Raw genomic sequence first — 10092 nt, 5'->3', positions numbered from 1 at the left:
AGATTCTTCAACCATATCTGAAAGAATTGGCTGATGATCCAACAAATCATCTAAAAGATGATGATCATCAGGTTTTGAGTAGGGCTCCTCCCTGAGTTTTAATGAGGGAGAATCAGGAATTGATGTGAATATCATATCCATATCCAGAGAGGGTGATGGAGAGTTTGATGATTGCTGTGTTTCTATTATGAGAGAATGGGGTTGTGACTCCATATTTGCTGGAATCACATCAAGCTGAATTTGAGAAGGCTCAGATACAGGTGGATGTATCTGTGATGTGTGTGCCCCTTGTGTGGAAACTAGGGTCTTGGCCTTCTTCTTCCTTGAAAAGGCTTTAATTGGTGAATGTATGGCTTCAGTGTCCCTCCCTCTTTTGTTCTGTGTCCCTGGTTGGGGACTATTTTCAATAGTTACATCCTTTTGGGAGGATGCAACTAGGGATGTGTTGGACTCCTTTTGAACCACCACAGTCTTTTGAGAGACTGTGGCTTGGCTGGCTTGGGTACCACTCACCTCTCCCACCTTATCCTGGGGGGTTTCTTGATGTTCACCCCTCCCCTCACCACTCACACCCTGTTCACTCCCTTTAGGGTTTTTGGTAGTTGTTACAACTGTTGTCTGTTGAGAAACAACAGAGGTAGTTTTCTTTGACTTGAGTTTTGAAACTTTAGTTTTGGTGGCTTTGGTAGGAACCTGTTTGGACAAAGACACAGATTCCATGGCCACACTAGAAGGCAAAGAAACAATGGGGTTGGAAATAGTAGGAGTTATAGAAGTGTTTACCTCACTTACATGTGGTGCATTCATGATTGGCAAATATACCAATGGCACCTGGTTGTTGAGGTTCATTCTCACAAGGTCTGCAAGAACCCTTTTCTCTTGTGCCCAGCATTTGAGTTTATTATTCTCATTTGATATGACCAATCCTTCAGCAACATGGTTAGCCAATAACATAAAGAATCTAGCATAGTAGATGTTATGTGGTCTATTAGCTTTGTTACCTAATCTGGAACCTAATTCTAGCATGACACAGTTGCTAAAATTAAAGTACCTATCAGAAACTAGCATGTAGAGCATATTAACAAGAGATGAAGTTATGGCATCAAAATTGCTAATCTTCCCAGAGAAAACCTTGATAAAGGCATCTCCAAGAAAACTCCATTCTTTCCTAAGGCCTTTCCTTCTAATACTACCTAAACTAGCAGAATCAAAAGCATAGCCTATGGAATCTAACATAGCAGATACATCTTTATCAGTGTGTGGTGTCATGACATCATTCTCAGGCAACTTAAAGTAAGACTGTATATCATCACAGTTAATGCAATAATCCTTACCTTTGAGAGAGAAGGCAATAGTCATATATGTGGAGTTGAACTCTGCAGTTGTCCAAATCTCCTCAATCACCTCACAGTAGATGGTTGGGGCTTCCAGCATTGCATAGCTTAGTTTGCAGTTTTTGATGAAGTCCATCATCTTGTGATAATCAGAATGGGCTTCATTCTTTTCAACCAAGGCTACGAAATTATTCTTTTCATAAACAAATCCTGTTTGAGACATAATTTTGACTACCGGTGCCATTGTTGTGAGTAGAGGTTGCAGAGAAAAACTTGAGAATTGTGGGAGAGAAGGAGAATGAAAATTGCAAGAAAGCGTAAAGTGAAAATAAGAGTTCAATGGGCTTTTATACTTTCTTGAATTAAAACGTAAATAAAATGATACTTTTAGGTAAATTACAGCCGTTCAAGAATAAATAAAACTGTAAAAATTCTAAACTGCCTTTAATACAAATACATACAACAGTGTATATCTGTATCAACGGTTAAGTAAAGAAATCAACGGCTGTGACTTACTGAAAGTAACTGATGTGACACTTCAACGGATAAGGTAAATAGTTATCCGTTGATGACCAACACTATTTTATCCGTTGAGGGATAAAATTACCAGAAATGTATTTGACTTTCAACGGATAATGAACATCCGTTGATTAGACAATTTTGGCTTTCAACGGATAGGGAATATCCGTTGATAGGATAGGTCTTTCTTAAAGCCAACTTTGTTCTTGCAGCAAATTCATTTCAGGCTTCAATGCAGATTATATAGAGGACATAAATTTATGAATAATTAAGCATACCTAGCTCACTTACTAATCTTGTGAATGTTGATTCATCAAGTGGCTTGGTAAATATGTCTGCAATCTGCTTTTCACTTGGAACAAAATGAAGTTCCATTGTACCTTTCATCACATGTTCCCTAATGAAGTGGTACTTGATATCAATGTGCTTGGTTCTTGAGTGCTGCACTGGATTTTCAGTAATGGCAATGGCACTTGTGTTGTCACAGAATATTAGAATTTTGTCAACAGTCAAACCATAGTCAAATAGTTGATTCCTCATCCATAGTATCTGTGCACAGCAACTACCAGCAGCAATGTACTCAGCTTCAGCTGTTGATGTAGAAACAGAATTTTGCTTCTTGCTGAACCATGACACAAGCTTGTTCCCTAGAAATTGACAGGTGCCAGTTGTGCTTTTCCTGTCTATTTTACAGCCTACATAATCTGCATCTGAGTAGCCAATTAGATCAAAACCAGACTCTCTTGGGTACCAAATTCCTAGATTTGGAGTCCCTTTGAGATATGTGAAGATTCTTTTAATAGCCACTAAGTGAGATTCTTTAGGGTCAGCTTGAAATCTAGCACAGAGACATGTAGAAAACATTATATCAGGACTACTAGCAGTTAAATATAAAAGTGAGCCAATCATGCCTTTATAACTTGAAATATCCACAGAGTTTTCAGCCTTGTTTAATTCAAGCTTGGTGGCAGTGGCCATGGGAGTTTTTGCAGATGAACAATCCATTAAGTCAAACTTTTTTAAAAGATCATAAATATATTTAGTTTGACTAATGAAAATTCCATCACTAACTTGTTTAACTTGTAAACCAAGAAAATAAGTTAGCTCTCCCATCATGCTCATTTCATATTTACTTTGCATTAACTAGCAAACTTTTTACAAAGCTTATCATCTGTAGATCCAAATATAATATCATCTACATAAATTTGAACAAGTATTTTAGAGCCATTAACATTTCTAAAGAAGAGAGTTTAGTCAACAGTACCTCTTGTAAAATGATTATCTAGAAGAAATTTTGACAAAGTCTCATACCAGGCTCTAGGTGCTTGCTTTAGTCCATAGAGTGCTTTCAACAGATAATACACATAGTCTGGAAAGTTTGGATCTTCAAATCCTGGAGGTTGGCTTACATAAACTTCCTCCTCCAATTCCCCATTTAAAAATGCACTCTTGACATCCATTTGATAGACTTTGAAATTGGCATGAGCTGCATAGGCTAGAAAGATTCTGATGGCCTCAAGTCTGGCAACTGGAGCAAATGTTTCATCAAAATCTATTCCTTCTTGTTGAGGATAGCCTTTAGCAACCAATCTGGCTTTATTCCTTATGACAATGCCATTTTCATCCATCTTGTTTCTGAATACCCATTTTGTGTCAATAGAACTCTTGTTCTTTGGCTTGGGTACCAGCTTCCATACTTTGTTCCTTTCAAATTAGTTTAGCTCCTCTTGCATTGCTAAAATCCAATCTGGATCCAATAGAGCTTCTTCCACTCTCTTAGGTTCCTCCTGTGATAGAAAGCTTCTATACAGACATTCATCTTGAGTAGCCCTTCTAGTTTGCACTTTAGATGTAGCATCACCAATGATCAGTTCAAAAGGGTGATTCTTGGTCTATTTTCTTTGAGGTGGTAGATTAGCTCTAGATGAGGTTGCCTCAGTATTGTCATGATGTGAGATAAAATGTTGATTGGTTGAAACTCCCCCTGAGTTGCTGATCCTTTGAAAGGAATTGGGAGCTCTATCAACTGATGAAGTGAATTGATTATCCGTTGACAGACTGTGATCAACGGATGCTTCATTATGAACTTCAACGGATGATGCACTTTGTCTTTCAATGGATGCTGCATTGCTTCTTTCAACGGAAGCTGAATTATGACTTTCAACGGATGCAGCATTCTGTGCATTATCCAAAGGCAGATTCTGAATTCTTCTTGAGATGCCTTCTTCATCATTCTCATCTCCACTATCATCACAATATATCTCAATGTTGTCAAATTTGAGTCCTTCATGATGTCCCTCATCTTTGAGTCCTTCATGATGTCCCTCATCTGTTAGTCCATCAATCTTTTTATCATCAAACACAACATGCACAGATTCCATGACAATGTTGGTTCTTAGATTGTAGACCCTATAAGATTTTCTAGCAGAATAACCAACAAATATTCCTTCATCAGCCTTTGCATCAAACTTCCCTTTGTGATCAGATTGATTCCTTAAGATGTAACATTTGCAACCAAAGACATGCAGAAAGTTTAAAGTTGGTTTTCTTCTCTTGATTAATTGATAGGGAGTCATGCCTTTTGCCTGATTGATTAGAGAAATATTCTGAGTGTAACATGCACAGTTAACAGCCTCAACCCAAAAGTAAGTTGGGAGTTTTGACTCTTCAAGCATTGTCCTTGCAGCCTCAATTAGTGATCTGTTCTTCCTTTCCACCACACCATTTTGTTGTGGAGTCCTTGGAGCTGAGAACTCATGCATGATCCCATTTTCTTCACAGAACAACTTCATGGTTGAATTCTTGAACTCAGTTCCATTGTCATTCCTAATATTCCTTACTTTGAAATCAGGATGATTGTTGACTTGCTTGATATGATTGATAATGATTTCACTAGCTTCATCCTTTGATCCAAGAAAATAGACCCATGAAAACTTAGAGAAATCATCAACAATCACTAGGCAATATATTTTCATTGAAATTGACAATACATTGACTGGTCCAAAAAGATCCATGTGTAGCAGTTGTAATGGTTCATCAATTGGAGATTCAAGCTTCTTACTGAATGATACTTTCTTTTGCTTTCCTTTCTGACAAGCATCACACAGTCCATCCCTTGTGAATTCCACTAGAGGCATTCCTCTAACTAAGTCCTTTTTGACTAGATCATTCATTGTCTTGAAATTCAAATGGGACAGCTTCTTGTGCCATAGCCAACTTTCAACTGCACTTGCTTTGCTGAAAAGACAAGTAATGGATTCTGCATCTGTAGAGTTGAAGTTAGCTAAGTACACATTCCCTTTTCTAACTCCAGTTAGAACCACTTTATTGTCCTTTTTACTTGTGACAATACAGGCTTCAGAATTGAAGGAAACAGTATTCCCTCTGTCACATAGTTGACTGATGCTCAATAAGTTGTGTTTGAGACCATCAACCAATGCAACTTCATCAATGATGACATTTCCTTTTGAAATCAAGTCATATCCCATAGTGAATCCTTTACTGTCATCTCCAAAGGTTATGCTAGGGCCAACTCTCTCCTTAAACTCTGTGAGCAGGGTGAAATCTCCTGTCATGTGTCTTGAACAGCCACTGTCCAAGTACCATAGATTCCTTCTTTGTCCCTGCACACAACAAAATCAATCAAGTTGATTTTGGTACCCAAGTTTCCTTGGGTCCAGCCTGGTTAGTCTTTTTTTGGACTTCATTCCTCCTGCATCTTTTAACTTAGGTAACTTTGGGTCAACCTTGATCTCAGATGTGGTTGGTTGAAGTGTAGGGTTAGTCACAGAATCATTTAGCATATTTGATTGATAAGGCATAGATTGTGCAAACATGTTATTCCACATAGGCATATTGTATGGCATGTGAGGCATACTAAATGCAGTAAAATAAGGATTATTAATATATGGCATGTTTGCAAAATGTGCATGAGGATTCTGATGAGACATAACAGGCATAGCATGCAGAGGTGACATAGAAATGTTAGGCATGGAGGGATTTGAAGACATGGGAGCATTTTTAAAAGATTTGCAATTATCAGATAGGTGATTAACACTTTTACAATGCACACAGCTTTTTCTAGGAGCATACCTATCAGGTGTGTAATTGTTATATTTGTTAATCCCTACCTTCCCATTTCTTTTAGATTTTCTTTTAATTTCCTTCTTATCCTCAACCAACTTAAGCCTATTTTTCAGCTGATCCAAAGTCATGTGTCCTATATTCACCTTACTGGCATCTTTGGATGTGCTAGCTCCTTCTTTGACAAAGTTCTTGAGAGTAGAATCATTCTTTTTATTAAGGTTTTTATTTTTAAAATTACTTGCCTGTTTTAATTGATGAGCCTTCAACGGATGCTCCTTTTCTTCCTTCAACGGATAACTTTCATCATCCGTTGATTCCATATCCGTTGACAATCCATCAATTAATTCTAACTCCTTTTTGTTTTTCTTCCAGGCATCCTCACAGAATGATTCAATTCCCTGAACCTTGGCAATTTGAACACTAACATCCCTAGATGTTTTCCAGGCCTTGATTACCTCTTGCTCACTTTCTAACTATTTAGAAAGAATTTCTACTTTCTTAACAGCTTCTTCTAGTTCACTCTCAACAGTCAAGCATTTAAGTTTAATCTTTTCAAGCTCAATTACCTGATTCTCTAACACAGCATTCCTATCACTTAAAAACACATTATTCTCTTTGATCCTAGTGTTTTCTTTAGCTAGTGATTTAACGGAAACCCGCAAATGATATAATTCATTGGACATATCATTTATGGCTTCATTGCATTCATGTTTAGAAAGCTGAGAGAGATTAGTAGTAATTACCTGGTTGCTTGATGAACTAGTTTCATTTTCATCAGAATTAGCCATCAGGGCTAGGTTGACATATTCCACATTATCATCTTCATTGACCCCATCTGCTGCCCAATCATCTTGAGTGAGAAAAGCTCTTTCCTTTTGTTTGAGCAAATCAAAATACTTATTTTTGTAATCAACTTGCTCAAATTTCTTTTTATCAGAAGTTGGCTTCCTACACTCACTTGCAAAGTGTCCACTAATGCCACAGTTGTAACATTTGAACTTTGATTTGTCCACCATGTTTTTGTTTGGCTTAGTGAATTTTGTATTTTTCCTGAATTTCATCTTTGCAAACCTCCTGGACAGAAAGGCCAGATGTTCATCAATATCATCAAAGTCATCTTGACTGGAATTGTCTTCTTCCTCAGCAACTTGCTCTTTACCCTTGCTTGATTCTGATTTGCTTGTGCCAATTTTGAGACTTGGCATTGTCTTTTCCTCATTCCTGGCTTCAACTTTTTCACTGTCAGCTACAAGTGCAACTGATCCTCCTTTTCTCTTTCCCTTTTCCAACAGCTCATCTTGCTCCATCTCAAGTTCATAAGTCTTCAAAATTCCATATAATCTTTCAAGTGTGAAGTCCTTATAATCTTGAGAATTTCTTAGAGAAACAGTCATAGGCTTCCATTCCTTTGGTAGAGACCTTAGAAATTTTAAATTGTAGTCCTTGACTTGGTACACTCTCCCATACAGCTTCAATCCATTCAACAGTTTCTGAAATCTGTTGAAGGTATCATTCAATGATTCTCCTTCTTCATAGTGAAAATATTCATACTGTTGAATGAGAAGCTGCATTTTGTTTTCTCTAACTTGCTCAGTACCTTCACAGATAAGCTGCACAGTATCCCAAATTTCCTTAGCGGTTTGGCTGTTGATGACATTGTCAAACATATCTTGATCCAGGCCATTAAACAGAATGTTCATGGCTTTCTTGTCCTTGTGGACCTCTTCAATATCTTCAACAGTCCATTCTGCCTTTGGCTTGGGAATAGACTGTCCAACAGCAACTGTTACAGTAGCAGCTGTTGCCACCTTGTGTGGGATGTGAGGACCATTATCAATGCAGTTGATGTAGCTTTCATCTTGAGAGAGAAGATGTAAATGCATCTTCACCTTCCAGTGATGATAGTTATCTCTTTCCAGGATTGGAATCTTTACACCAATATCCTTCTTACTCATGATGTTAGCAGAATAGATCTTTAAACTCTTTGTATGTTAAGAGCTTGCTCTGATACCAATTGTTATTCCCAGTGGACTAACAATGAGATTTACAGAAGGGGGGTTGAATATAAATCTCAAAACTTTTTCAAGTTTTGAGCAGTTTCTAAGGCTAAGTGTTTTTTAGAACAAGTGTGTGAATTGCTTGAAGCTAATACAGACAGATATATATTAAAACACAAATGTAAAGAACACAAAGAACTTAAAAATTTTCTGGTGGATTTGTTGTTCCACCAGAGATGTGTTATTTCAAAAAATCTGTGATTCAAAGAATTAAATCACAGGTGCTTCCTAGTACAAACTAGATGATTTTCTCTCTGGATATTTCTAAACAGCTCTGGAAAATTCTTATCTAATTACTAGATGCTACTTGGTTTATATATCACCAAGTTTACAAGTGAAGACAAAACTGTAAAATACAATTAAAAAGATTCTTCACATGTTTCTTCTTCATTTCTCTATCCAATACAATCTAGGATAATCTGTGAATCTTTGAATACTCCCTTGTTTGCATCAGAATGGAAATGCTGCATTTTCTTGATTCCTCCTAGAGGCTTCCACATTCCAGTTTGTCTCTGTCAATCCATGTGCCTCTGTCAGCTTGTGAATTGTCACTATCAACTGCTAATGAACTAAGCATCCGTTGAAGCTTTCATCCGTTGATGCCTTATCCGTTGAGGCTTTATCCGTTGAAGCTTTATCCGTTGATGCATTATCAGTTGAAGTCTTTATCCGTTGAAGCACTTATCCGTTGATGGATATTATCCGTTGAAGCATTAGAGACATCCGTTGAAGCTTTGTTTCTTATCCGTTGAAGGTCTTCAATATCCGTTGATACTTCTTCACTTATACAAAATTACAAGGCATGAAATATTTACAATTAGCCCTCTTATTTGCATATCCATTAGTAGTCAACATGACTGATAATTTCCTACAACATCTAAGAATTACAACTTGAATCCAGAGAATGAAATGTGCTACAATACTAAACTTATTGCTAAGTAAAGCTACTCCTTCAACGGATAGCCAAGATGGTCTTATCCGTTGAGGCTACAAACACTAGATTTCTACTTAAGTGTTTTGTTTAACTTATCATCAAACTAATACACATATTCCTAACATCTTTGCTTGTCTCGGGACCATTCCCATCAGAGTCTGAATCGGAATTATGATCATTGACAAAATCATTTGCATTGATATCTTCATTTGGAACAACCTCGGGTTTATCTTCATCATCAGAAAGATCTTCAACATCTAGATTGTCTAAGCTGTCTTCCTTCTGATTACTTGGGAGCTTGCTGTCATTAAATGTTAATAATGACAAAAATACAATCTCATAATCAAATATGATTCACTATCCACTAAGTCTAATACCAATTATGATATTCAACAAAGAACTCATTAATTGTTAGACTCCATGAAAATTGAATTATGTCCAACTATGGTACACACATGATTTTGATCTTAGTGAGTTTTTCAGAAAAGGCAATTTAAAAGATCTCACTATTATCAAAATCTCACCACTATCTTGTGATAAAAATATTAACAAAATTTTTCAACAAATTTATTCAAGTACGTAGTGCTACAGAACTCACCATTAACTAGTGATAAAACCATCAACAAGAATTGTTACTAGATTTATCAGAAGTTTATAGTGCTACAAATATCACCACAAACTAATGATATGACTCATCAAGAGTTTATGATGTTACATATATCACCACTAACTAATGATATAAATTATCAAGAGTTTATGATGATACATATATCACCTTTAACGAATGATATGAATTATCAAAATTTTATGGTGCTACAAAACTCATCACTAACCACTGAAAAAGATTCTTAATAGTGTAATGCTACTAAACTCATCACAAACCACTGAAATAGATTATCAGAGGTGTAATCCTGCTAAACTCATCACAAACCACTGTAATAAATTATCAGAGGTGTGATGTTGCTAAACTCATCACAAACCACTGAAATAGATTATCAGAGGTGTGTAGGGATGGAAAAATAATCCGATCTGACGGATACCCGATCCGAAATCTGAAATTTTGGATTTACCGAACCCGATTTTTTGAATTTGGATTTGGATATGGATTTAATTTTTAAACCCGAAAATTTTTGGATTTGGATTTCGATATTAGGTATACCGA

This window comes from Apium graveolens, chromosome 6, assembly GCF_009905375.1.
Source record: "Apium graveolens cultivar Ventura chromosome 6, ASM990537v1, whole genome shotgun sequence".
Lineage (NCBI taxonomy): Eukaryota > Viridiplantae > Streptophyta > Magnoliopsida > Apiales > Apiaceae > Apium > Apium graveolens.
The sequence above is the reverse complement of the archived record's forward strand: the minus strand, read 5'-3'. Positions refer to the sequence as shown.